The following is a 14,146-nucleotide window of genomic DNA, read 5'->3' as shown; positions in this document are numbered from 1 at the left end:
TCTTGTTTGCAAGTGCCGTTCTGGTCATTTGCGTGGAGAAGACGACGGCAGCATTCTCCTGGAGGGTCTCTGTTAGCACGGTGAGTTCCTCACGGGAGAAGTGGACCTGCCGCTTGCGGTCGCACGCTTTCTTCGCTGCTTTTCCCATTTTACTTGGTTTCGCTAGGGTGGTTGACGGGTTGGGGTGTGTTTCAGGGTGGTAATTTTAGTGGTTGTGTGGTTTTAGTGGTTTTATAGGTGTACGGCGGGATGTTTCCCGTTCCGGGCCCATGTTTTAACTTCCGTTTATTTCCGGTCACCGTACTTTACGGTAGGCGCACACTGCGGTGACCGCTGAGAGGGGTGGCGGTATTGCACCTAGGGCGCCGTACGGCGGCGGTGTGGGCCGTTTTGGGGTCATTTCCGCCATCGCGGACTTTGCACTTCCGCCGTGGCGTGGTGCTCGTGCCCGATGGGTCGGAATGGGCCGCACTTTGCTCCTTCGTGCAATGGCGGAAACGCTATTTACGCTGTGGCGCTCCGGTCAGTCGCTTTCCGCCAGGGTCGTAATGAGGGCCAAAGTAATTAAATTTGTTTTTTTGAATCTCAGTGAAGACTACTCTCCTAATAATCAACAGCATCTACACTGCAGACGACATATCCGAAGAAACCTGGTCATTTTGCAAAAAAAAGTAAGTACAGTACTACTCCTCAAAGAGGCTGCATGGATTATTTGTTTAATTTGGGCACCAAAGCAAACATTGATTTCTGAACATTCTACCTACAAATATCCATTTATTGAACAAAGAATAACAGGCAGAATGGCTCACAAATCCCTGTGTGTTGGGAACTCAAATAACGTACGTAATCCTTAGAAGGTTAGATTTAGAAAAGTAGTTGCTGTTGCAAGTTTATAGCATTTTGTTTATTAATAATGCTTCTCATCACCACTAGCCCACTTTTTACTCTCATCTGAAGCTCATTGTACTAGTATACAAACAGTAAAATAGCCTTCCCAAATCATTGCAAGAGTCCAACGCACATTCACACACCATAACAAAGTGCTTCCCCATCAGACTCATGCACTCATGCACACAGCACACACACATTATACAACAGACCAAAGTATGCCTTCTTTTTTTCAACAGACACCAAAGAATGCCTACTAAAAAGAAACTCCGTAGAAAGGAACGCAAAAGTAGAGCAAATAAAAATAAAAGTGCCCAGTCTAAGCATCCATCTGTTGTAGAGTTTGTAGAGAATGTTGGAATAAACCACCTAAGCAGTCGGTTACCAAAACAAAAGAAGAAGCTTCAACTACCGAAACTTTACGTCCTCCATCAAAATTTGTCACAAAACACATAAATATTGGGAAAAAATCGGCTACCAGTACAGCTAACAATGCTCCTATTAATCCTGATAGTGTAACAAGAACCCATAGTAAAAAAAGTATTTTATCAAAAATTTTTCGTCACAGAGTCATTCAGAATCTACTAAGAGGACCAAAATCATCCTCACCCCTTAAAACCTACCATAGAAAGTTAATCCTAAAAGCTCTCGTGGACAGTGCAAGCCTTCTGAAAAGGAAGTTGTTTATATTAGTGTTAAATGGGATGAAAGCACTAACAAAACGAAGTACCAAACTAAAAAAGAAACTCAGCAATAAACGGAATGTGAACAAAAATAATTTTTGAAATGTTTGTGGTGGTGAATGGAGTCACCCAACAACCACAGAACCATATTTTAATGAAGAAGCATACAAACAAAATCCTAGACAAACACAATTGCCATCCATAGCAGTGGACGAGGGTATGAGAAAATCAATACTACCATCATGGAACAAGAAACACTGCTTACAAAAGTATCCTCTGTAAACTCAGAATTACCTCTCGATTCAGCAGACCTACACCATCCAGTATACAAATGGCCGTGCACATCAATGTGTTCCATTCCAAACAAAGCTTTCAAATCTTTACTTCAGTTCCTCAATCAGTATGTAAAAGGTAAAGACAAAAGTAAAATGAAAGTGCTGCAAAATATGGATATTTGTCCAGTGCGCAAATACACAGGACTACAAGGACATCCATTAGCCTGCATTTCTGGGCCTATTTGCAAAAGCACCTTCCATGATATCAAAAGGATATTAATACATCATTCAAGTGTACGAAATCTAGTGTATAAAATATACTATGCAAAATCTCCAGCTCCAGAACTAGGCAATTTAAATAGGGCATCCAGAAACACATTTAACTTGTTATTGTAATTTCCATGAGTCACATGTGGATAACTTTTATTTTAACAAAATCGCATTGAAATTATCTTTAAAATTACATCTTACAGTCTATAACTATAACCATTCATCAATTGCTAAATTGCTATGGCAACATCATTAACATATAAAATATTTATTTTACATCACAGCTCTCATTTCTCTGCAAGCATTTGACGAGAGCCTCCTGGGCTGAAGGTTTTTCTAAGGCCTGAGTAAAAGCCATTAGTCTATTTTGTTCTTAAAAGTTGATGGTTTGAGGACGTCCTTATCAGGCAACAAACTGTTAACCTCTGCCCTATAATGCCATAATGACATCTGGCACCTGGTCCTGTTATCTGAAGTTGACCACAACTCTGATCTTAAAACCTTCTATTTGCTTGCATTTTTCCCCACCTAGAGCTGCTAGTCAATTTATTTCAGTTGTAAATTACTGGTATGCATCGGCTTCAAAGGTATTCCCTTTCCAGATCCAGAGGCTAACAGGCTTGCAGTGGGGGAAGCCATTTGCACATTTTGCCCAGAGACCCACAGATTGTCCTCAGCTGAAATTAACTTTCATGTTGCATTTTCATACATCTGTCTTTATTCTTCGAAATACTGTGCATTTTACTGATGATGGTTTGCTGTCCTTTTGCACGATGGATTTCTTATTTCTTTGCACACAGCATTGTTTTTTTAATATGATAGCTGAAAGTATAGGGCTGTTAATTTTAGTCATTCATAAAATATACTTTTAATGATCTGCTCTTTGTTTTTGTGCTGAAAAGTGATCTGAGCTCTCATAGTGCACAACCTTTTGATGGATGGCAGTTTCACTGAAAAATTCAGCTTTTCAGTTCGACCTTTCCTTTTGTAATGAAAGATAGGCCTTTCGATTTCTAATGCTTAGATATTCACATAGATTTCCCTTGTGTTACTTGCAGAAACCCACACTGTCTGTCTTAATAGGACCATCTTCAGTGTTAAGGTTTTTTGAACACTGGCAGCTCATTTTTCCATTGGCCTTTCAATTATGTTTGTTTGGAACTTTGATTAAACCCCACAGAGGCCCTTAAAAAAGCCTGCCGTTTGGTGGTTCAACTATCTGTTAACATTTATACAGATTTCAGATATGCATTTGGCGTAGCCCATGATTTTGGTCAACTGTAGAAGCAGAGGGGGTTAATGACTTTCACCTGCACACCTATAGCAATTCTGGATGCTATAATGTTACCTGAACGGACTGTCATCGTAAAAAAAATGTGCTGCTCAATCGGCTTTGGATGACCCAGTCAATATGGAGAATGATATCGCTAACCACACTGCTTCAAATGATAGTAAGGTATATGCATTACCAGTTCAGGTGGTGAAAGAAGGATGAAATTGCTGAGATGCAGGAAAATGCACCACCCTGTGAAAAGGCTAATTGGATTTGGAAAGGTTGCCGACTGCATGAAGACTCTCTGTGAAGAGATGACCAGGGTCGATAAGTGGCTCCAAAAATCTTGGTATCCCATTTGCTTAGGATGTATCATGGATCGACAGATATAGGTAGGGATGGGATGACTAGGTTGATCGGACAGTCCTGGTATGCGCCAGAGTTCAGTACTCAAGTTGCCCAAGAACATTGACACCGCTGTGTAATTTATTTGCAGAATAATGTTGGGAAAAGTTGGCCAGTTAGGCAAGGGGCTCATCCTCCCGCTTATGGTCCGGTTGAGGGGTTACAGACCGATTTTCTACAGTTGCCAAAACGCAACCATTGGCAGTATTTGTTGGTAATTGTGGATGTATTCTTTGGATGGGTGCAAGCTTATCCTTGTAGGAGAGCTGAAGCTGTGACAGTCGCAAACATACTGATTCGAGAGTGCGTGCCTCGATTTGGAATACCAGTGTTTATCAACAGTGATCAGGGAACACATTTTGCGAATAACATTATTAAAACTTTGCTATCTACACTGAAAATTCAGCATCATTTGCATTGTCCTCACCATCCCCGGTCACCCGGGACAGTAGAGAGACGGAATGGGATTCTAAACAATAAGTTGGCTAAGCTGTGTTAAAGAACTGGGATGAATTAGCCAGATGCCCTTCTATTGGTTCTGTTTAGGATGCAAAGTACTCCTAGTACTCCGAACCATTCCCTACAGCCTGGCGACAGTGTACTGATGAAGGTCCACCAGAGAAAGACCACACTGGCCCCATGATGGAAGGGTCCCTTTATCAGGCTTCTCATCTCAAACTCTGCAGTAAAGGTTAAGGGGCACCTGACATGGGTGCATGTGAGTCAGTGCAAGATGGCTGAAAACTCTGCAGTGTAGGTCCCATTGCCCTGCTGATCTGTTTGTTTGTGTTTGCTTCATCTAATTCAGTTAAAGGAGAAACTCACTCCATCTGCAAACCATATTAGCTATGTGATGCAAGGGACTGCGCCGTGCTAAAAGAACCGATGGATAGTACATTGGCAAGGTGGAACCTGTGATTTGAACGGGGCCTGGGAGTGCGGGGTGGACCTTTGGTTGGAATGTATACCACGGCCAGCTGAATGCCCAGTGGGGGCTAGTAACCTCTCCCTGTGATTCTCTGCCCAAATGGATAAGTGACGAACATTATTTGAAAGTACTAAACTAAGAATTGGAAGAGCTCACGTAGAGACCTCAGCCTAACCTTAGATTAAGAGAACTGAATGTAACCACTAACATTCCTACTACTGGAACCACTTAACCAACTGTGTTGTACCCAGAGCGGAGGAGCAAGATCACTTCTAAATTGATGTATTGGTATCGCAATGGCCCGGGACAAGAGTAATGACAATACAAAGAGAACTTGGCGGTAATGTAGGCACAGCTCCAGATTTGGTCAATTTATCTATGGCTGTGCATAGAGTGGTGGTATCAGGGTTATGCGAAATGGAGGATCTCATCGTGCTGGCAGCTAAAGGAAAAGGTTGGCTGGTGCGGTTGGAGTGTTATTTACTAACAATGGTAGATGGGCATAATTATACCAGAACGGCAAAGGCATGCACTAGTTCTACTGATGCACCTTTTCGTTTTTCAGACAGCTTAGATAATAGAATGTGCACCTTGATTCAGCATTTACTATCTTCAGAGATGGAGATAGATATGTTTCTTGCAAGTATACAACCGATGGTTATGGTACAATTCGGTGTCTGATTCAGAAAGAGCTGGTTATAGCTATATGGTGTTGAATGCCACAGTCGCTACTGTACAGTTTACATTTCCTCTGTCTGCATTTCATGTTACCACTCAGTACTGCAATTGTACGAGGGGACAGGGATCTGGTTGGCACAGCAGCAGGAAGAATTACTGGAAAGACAACAGAAAAGGCAAGAATTAGATAAGGTGTGGAGTGGAGCTAACACAGCACTTTCCACATGGGGATTTATAAATGTACACATTTAGAAGGCCGGGTTGGTCGATTAGAAAAGGCTAATAGGCTCATATCAGGGACAGAGATGACGGAGATGGAGGGGCAAATTGGTGAGCTCCATGTGATTGGCACGCTTAGCAAAAATCACTCAGGGTGCCCTGCAGAAGCTGATGGAAAGCATGATTGAAGTTGGAAGTAACTTGGAATGGGATATGGCATGTGAAGAAGTACAGGACTATCTGAATCCCAGCTACTGTCGATCCGGGATGATGAGCAGCATAATAGTTGGCCTAGACTGCAAAAAATGATTCTGAAATTCGAGCCTGACTGTGGCAATGGGGACATTTCTGGAAGTACAGTGGTTGGCGCTGTGAAGAAAAAGAATGTGTATTCACTGCATATGGGCCAATGAGAGGACCATGGGCCGGATGTAACTGGGAATTGGTGACACACCATGAAGTATGGGAAATCAAGCTGCCCAATAATGTCTCTAGGTACCTGATCTCTGCCCCAGGAATGACCCCGAATAATTGTGTAGAACTGATGGCATCACCCGAGGTAGATGTGCATTTTACAATCCATACAAGCACTAAGCAGTTTTCGATGGCCTAAATTGATACCTCATAGATTTGTGGAGTTGCAAAAGGTGGAGGAAGTGGTAAGACATGTAACTGATGTGATTAAGAGTTTACAGGTTCTATAGACAGTTTATAAGATGAACCAGTGAATTAGGAGGTCAGATTAGGGAATAGTTGTAGTAAAATAGTTTATCACTAAGCACAAAAGGGGGGCCCTGTGAATGACCAAGATCCTCGGAGGGCCTGGGGATAAGATGTGAGGGGTGAAGATGGTTATGATGATTCATGATATTATGAATTGGAAGGAGTTTGGGAAATTTTACAAGCCCAGTGTTTTAGTTGTGTATGGACAGCCCGGAGTGTTTATTATTTTTCTTTTGATTTCAGCAGACATTGGTTAGGGAATACCCAACTTATTGGCTTTGGTAATACTTTTCTCAGTCCTGGGAGCCCCATAGCTCAATAATGCACTGTAGGACTGCTGAGACAGGGGTTTCGGAGCTCTGAGGGTTACTGGGTGAAGGCCACTTGGGCCACCATCTTGGATCTAGCCCGTTTGGTATGGACAGAACAATGGGACCTTCTTCATGGCCGGCAATATGCCAGGGGGCGGTGACCAATGTTCCCTATGAGCTGTGCGCATGTGCGCTTGCCCAGCTTCCTTCTGGGTGTCACTCAGAAGAATTTTAGCAGCGCACCCAGGCAATTCTCACCTATGCAAAAAAATGTAATGAGGCTCAAGCCACAGCAATTACCTGACATTTGCTTTCTCTTAAAATAACTAACTAGTCGTAATATGCTGGCGTAGCTCCTTTTCGTTACCCTACTATGCAAGCGTGATCTTAAAAACCTAAAAACAAAATGCAGCCACAAGAGGTCAACACTAATATGAAAAAGTGGCTCCATGAACAGAAACATCTGACTACGGTATGCTTGCACACATTAAACAACTACTGTTCTCTCCACACCCTTGACTCCTATGCTTTCGTCTACCACACGCTTACTCTAACCTTTTCCCCAAAACATATTTAGATATTACCAGACAACCTTGACTCTTCCTCTCTTGGCTCTGCGAATGGTTACCACACATGTACCTACATCAATTTATTTTATGTTTTTGGGAATTTGAATAACATTCAAATACCAGAACTTATTTTATTCATTGTGCCTTATGAAAGGTCCTTCCAGCGATTACCCTGGCACCCCTGAGATGTGACCTGCATGCTGCAGCACGACTCATGAAAGGACTCTGGAAATTCAACCCTGACCCTCCTCAAACTGTGCTGGCTCCCGCTGCAAGCCTATATCATCTTAAAATCCTGTTGCATCATCTACAAGGCTGCCACCCTGAAGTCCCCAAGCTACCTCACTAAGAAACCCGGCATCTCCAGAGGACTGCAATCCACCAGAAGTGAGGAAATGTGAAGGCTTGAACTCTGACTGTGCAAGAAGGAAAAAACTTGAAGTACATTTTTCTCTGTCTATGCTCCAATACTCGGGAACCCCCTACCGTCAACATCAGACTTACCCCATTGCTGCTACAGTTCAGGAAAGAGCTCAAGACCTTCCGCTTCAGGGAATGGCTCCTCCGTAACACATAGGTCCACAAACCGTCCACTCCCCTCAGTACCTTAGACTCTGTGATCTGCCCTTCATTGTCTCCTCTCCTGGTTGCTTGTAGACCCCTTGCTGCAAATTGCCCACCATTGCCCTCCCCTGTTAGCTCCCACTCCCTTTTTCTCTGCTTCCCTCACTGTGTTATTCCCCCTACCATTGTAAAGCACTCTGTTGATTCCCGAAGCCAGGTCCGCGCTCAATAAATGCACTTATAATATTAATAATAAAAGCATCACCCACACTATCTAACCTAATTATCATCTCAAATATTGGATACTGACTGTAGGTAAACAGGCTAATTGGATGTATAGCCTCACCCCATGCGTCCTATTCTTAGTACATATGTCACACACAGGCTTTGAAGTGGTCCCTTGCATGTTAACACATTATACAACTCTAATATTAATTTGCCCTCTAAGGAATTTGAGAAGACCAATGTCATACTCAGAGTCTCCTACTTTAGCATTGCTAACATTACTCTCTAAGTGGAGAGCAACATTGCAATATCATTTACTTGGCCTGCAAGGGATAATGGGCATGGGCTATGCTAGGTATTACTTGTCTATAGTATTAGGGCAATGGATATTCAGACAGTAGAATGCTTTTCACACAATCTGCATCCTTTCTAAGTGTTCGGAGTTGCATTGGGCATAAACCTTAACACATTATATTGTAACTCAATGCTATACAACAATGATTTCACTTATCAGTTGTAAAACCCTACCCAACAGTATAAGGGTGGAATAAGTTGCAAACGATCTTCTTTTCTTAAAATGCATATAATATCATGGAGAGGCACAAAATAGGTTTTTCTTGCAAAGTATTATGAGTATGCAAATAGCCCAATGAGTGTTTCACTGCTACAATCTCTCACGTTTTACAGTGCCCAGTCAACTCGTACTGGAGGAGAACACAGGAGCTGGGGAAGGGTACGGATGAAAGGGCACAGGAGAACACTCCTTGCTGGTGATGAACAAATCTGTAACTTTCAAAAACCGTCAGTTGTTTTGGCAGTACAGTACAGTGTAGAAAATGTGTTTGTTTACTGAAGGAAAGGAAATTCTAGTAACAGTCTACAGAACTGCACTCTCTGTTTCTTTCTATGCTCAGCTGCTGAGGACATTTCAATATAAACATGTGTTCTGTGTTTACTGACTGTAGCATCCCCCAGCAACATGTTTAACTGATAACAATGAATTACAGAGGGAACCCTAGTTACAGAAGAAGTCCCTCAAGCTGTTGTACCACTGAGCATTGATGCTGTTAACCTAAAAGGCATACATTATATGATTCACTTCAACAGGGCTCTATAAGAAACCTCAGTAAATCTCTGATTGAATTTTGTCTAGGATGTGGTGAGGAAAAGTGGGCAAAACTATAGGCTATATTATATGCGCTATCATTGTACTTCCTATGTCAGGGTTAGAAGTAAGGCGCTGGTAAGAATTTGCTTCCTACTTAGAGTGAAATGATTTTTCAGGAAGTGAAAAAGGTGATTAGCTCTGCCAACAGAGATACTTCATACTTATTAAAAGATGTCCTTTGCCCTTAAAATGTGTTTTGAGATCGGTCAGAAATATTATTAGAGCGCCTTCCTATGCCACTGCTCTGCTGGTCACTGATTGGAAGAAATATCAATGGAGCTTTTAGGGAAGAAGTCAGGGATTGGTTCCTGTGTGTTCATTGCTTCCCATTTTTATTGGGCAAATGTTTCTGTTTTTAGAGATTAAAAATGGATGGTGTATATGTCTCTTAGCTGTAAGGCTGGTTTTGAGCAACTCACAGGACAACATAATGTGGATAGTAAGCAGAAGCCAGGGAATGTTGATCATTATATTCTGTGGTGCAGTTATTCTGATGCAATTATCATCCTTACACAAATTATGAGAGGCATGTTCTCATGGCCCTTGAATTACTTCATTAAAGTTGCACATGAACTGCTATTGGCATGTTTTCTGACACATTCCTTTTAGTTGCCTTTATTCCATATGTGAATATTGTATCTAGTCTGATTTCTTTTTGATAGCCACACCAGTTATGAAAAGCAATATTTGTTTTTTTGTAATATACATGAGTGTTTTTCCAGTGGCATATCTTGAGGTCTTGAACTGGTATAATCACATATATAATATTTGTTTTTAACCTATGTGTTTGTAAAAAGTGTTGTAAGATGCACCTTTTATGCCAATTAGTAAAGAATTGCAGTGGTTTGGAAGTTTCAATTAATTTCCAAACTCTCTTTGGAGATGGTAGCTCACTAACTACGCATGCTCACAAAATGGCTTACCTTGTGAGTCAGTTGCGCAAATGGAAAATAAAGTGCGCACGAAAGGCAACCAGTTCTGCACTTAGGGATAAATAATTAGAGGGAACATTGGCAGTGAACCTACTGAGGAGGTGGACACTGGGTATCGTCAGGCCAGAGTGACGGACCCGGAAGGAAACAATCATGTGGGAAGGAGGATGCCGATGGAAACAGAGGATGGACTACCATAAAAGTACAATTATGGCTATTGTGATGACAGGAGGGGTGGGAAAGGTCAATCGGACATGATGTTAAATGGATTGGGCCATACCATGAAGGGATTTAAGGTGAAGTTGAGTTGGATGCAGGTTGGGTTACATTGGGTGTGGGGTGAATTGGATGCTGTCTGTTTATTCAGTTTGCAAACCTGGTTTGAATAAAACATTTTGTGTTGGCCATTTACTAAACAACTATTGAGTCTCTTATTTGATTTGTGTTGATAGGCCTCAAAAGATCCTAGCACTACCTAGTAACCTGCGGAGTTCCACAAGATTGCGTCCTGTTCCCTACCATCTTCAACCTCTACATGGAACCAACCTCAGGGGGGAACGCCTCGCCACACTGACATCAAGATTCACAAATATGTAGATAATGTGAGGTTTTCCCTAAAGGCCATTGCATCACCAACGTCTGTTGACTCAAGCACTCACTGTCCCTCATTCAAGCCTGATGTCAAGCTCCTACATGAAGCTCAACCCAACAAGACTGAATTCTGTGACTTGAAACGTAAGGGTCATACCTTACACTCTCAGCCATTGCAAAATCTTTTGGCTTCCACTGTGTACTTTCATTCAAAAGCACATTGCCAAGAAAATCCAAGCATCATGGTTCCAGCTTGCGGTGCCCTGCAAAGTCAAGCCTTTCATTCCTGCCGTATGTTTTAGAAATGTTGTAATTCCCTGACCATCTCCCACTTGGATGTAGGCTACACACTACTTATCGGAGTCCCAGGTGCCACCTAGTGCATGCCTAATCACAGCACTTAGAAAATACAACCCATCACCCCTGTCCTCAAGGAGCTACATCTGGAGCCCCTTCAAGAATGCATCATGTTAAACACTGCATATATCACAATCAAAACACTATACCTGTTCGAGAAACTCACCTTCCTCGGTGGCGAGTACACCTGCGGATATAACCACATGACCAGACTGGAAACCAAGATTTTCTACGCATCCTGTCTATGGAACAAGATACCAAAGCAGGTAACACTGGCCCCCTCCATCCTACACTTCAGGAAGGACCTGAATACCATACTCTTCAAAGAACATCTTGCCAGTCACTGATCTCCCCACTCAACCCTACTACTTCACCTCAAGAGCCCACCCCCTTCCCTGATATCCCTGCACATCCCAGATCCTCTCCAACCCCTCAACCTCCTTGTACCCCCGTACAGCACTCTATAGTTTCCCCACTAGATTTGTGATTTATAAATCCCTTAAATATATACTGTCATTGGATAGCCCTTTTGGATTGCGATGAGGCCCCTTTCTCCATAGGTGGCAGTATGGTGCCCAAGGAATGTGTAACAGGGAAGCGACTTTTTATTACGAGACAGTGAATGACATGTGACAGGTTAAATGCCTGAAGGAGTGAATTACCGAATTTGACAGTTGGGACTGACAGTTCAGGTTGGAGTGGGGAAGATTACTGGAGACCGACGTGAGCAGATAGGTTCTTAGGTAAGGGAAATTCTAAAACATGTCTCAGGAAAAGGAGCTTCAACATTGTAGAGGTCCAGGACTTCCCTTCCCAATGTGTGGAGGGATCCCCCAAAACCCACTGATAGGCTTCTTCTGAAATGGTGTGGCTCATAGTTGCCTGACTTTAGCTACACAAGTGGCAGGCTAGCTGTGGGCTGTGGAAATGAAAAGAGGGCTTAATGTGACTTTGTTGCCAGGATCCTGGGAATTATCATTTGGCAGATGGACTGGCAGGAGGCCTGAGTAGGAAATATGCATAATCAACCCATCACTCCCAAATCTGCTTTGATGCCCTAAAATATTCTGAAAGGGTTCTCAGAGGGTGAGGCTTCACAAGCCCCAGAGCACACCCTCATGGTTTTATGGTCTGACTGTATAATGACGGTTCTTGGCGCCATAATACCATTTGTTTTTAATATTGACTGTAAGCCCTTGATAATTCCATAACTGTGTTGCAGGTTCCCCATAGGGTGCGCGACTTGCAAAAGCCTCCCAACGTGCCACCGGTTTAAAGCTGGCAAGCTCTGCAGGTGGGATGGGGGCTCATGCCCTCGGGCAGGAAACCTTGTAGATGTCTGCCACTGTACCACTGCATAGTCTGGCCAGACGACGAGGGCACAACATGCATTAACCCAACACATAATATCCATTTTGGATATGTTCTAAACGGTAATCCTCTAATAAATGTAGACCCTAACATTTCACTTATGGAGCTACTGTTGATAGTTTGGTGCATAACTTGAAGCATTAAAAAGCCTGCTTAATCATTTTTATATTTCCACAAAGGTGACGCATGCATTTATCTGTTGGTACTGTCCGCTGAACGTGAAAGAAAGCTGAATGTGTGCCGGTCGTGCCTTTGCTGTCGATTCGTTGCCATTATTTACTGTGTTGTGCTTAATGTTTTGCTTAATGATTTGCATGGGAGGTGGTCATCTCTTTAGCAGTCGCTTATGCTCCCAGGACATCCGTTCGCTCAAATACCAGGGCAGCAGAAGCAACATCACATACTCCATGACATTACAGGAAGTGACATCACAGGAAGTTTGACCCCAATGTCAGTGCTGCCTATAAACAAAAACTACTGCCATGGGAAGTGAAGATTGGAGAGAGATGGGATGTGAGGAGGGACGCAGAGCATGTAAGGGGTGGGGGGGAGTGGGGGGTAGGTTTGTACCCACATATTGACTAGCCATGGTGATGCTACTCCCTGTGGCCATTCTGATCCACCACCTGGCCCTCCCTGCCTAAAACAACCCACCGGGGATCTCTTTGAGCTAGCTTTTACGAGGATGCAAATGTTTTTTCCGGGCAGTCTTCTGAACAATAATTGCAGCTGTAAAACAGCTAAAGCTACTGGTATAATATGAATTTCTTCCACTCGATTAATAACGAAAATGTGAGTTATGTTTTTGGAAGTGCATCAAAGTGCAGTTTCCGGCGGGAGAAGGCATATCTGAACGGTAACTGTGAGTGCTCAAGCAGCGCCGAATAAATCTGGCAATCGCTACCTGGAGGTTGAAAAGCCTGTGAATAGCAGAGCATTGGTAAACTGTTTCCTTAAGGTGAGGCAGAGCATAACGTGTGGGGCTGCCCAGCACCAGGGACGCACTAATACCCCACAATGGCGCGAAGTGCATCCAAGCGCAGTTTCACGGAGGAGACTGCGTCTTTGAATGTGACCATGATCGGTAAAGCGGCGCTGAAGTAATACGTCAATCGCTACCTCCAGGTGGGAAAGCCTGTCTTGAGGTTTCCTTGGTCGACATTCTGGCGGTCTTATTTGCTCATTTAATATGTCAACAAGCTCCTGTTTGGGAGGGGGTGGGCGGTTCACTGGCTGGTAACATGTCGGACCCAAGTTATAGGCCCAAGCCAAGAGTGAGCAGTACCAAAAGATAAATAAGATACATGCATGGATCACCAGTGTGCAATAGATAGAATTAAGGAAACTATAAAACATTTAAGTATATATTGTAAATCAACCATCTGAAAATGTTTAAAAAAATCTTTATCGAAATGCGTTGGGTAAAATAAGTATGATTTATCACGGTAGAATGCAGAATGATCACAGCTTCTAGTGGCAATCCCTTACTTCAATGAGATCACCATCCATTTCTACATTCTGCATAAAAAAGCTATTTGCCTCATAGAAAGAAGTGCTATGAACAGTTCCTTATGAAGCGTCACACATAAGACGTTACACGTAAGCAAACTGCAAACATAGAGATGTAACAGTCACATAGCTCTCAACTCACACGCTTTTGGCGGGTGTCATCCACCAAGCCTCCTGCGTGGCCATTCATTTCAATGGGCCCTCACG

Source organism: Ambystoma mexicanum, chromosome 7p (genome assembly GCF_040938575.1).
Source record: "Ambystoma mexicanum isolate Mex_15411 chromosome 7p, UKY_AmexF1_1, whole genome shotgun sequence".
Lineage (NCBI taxonomy): Eukaryota > Metazoa > Chordata > Amphibia > Caudata > Ambystomatidae > Ambystoma > Ambystoma mexicanum.
Note: the sequence above shows the minus strand (reverse complement) of the source record.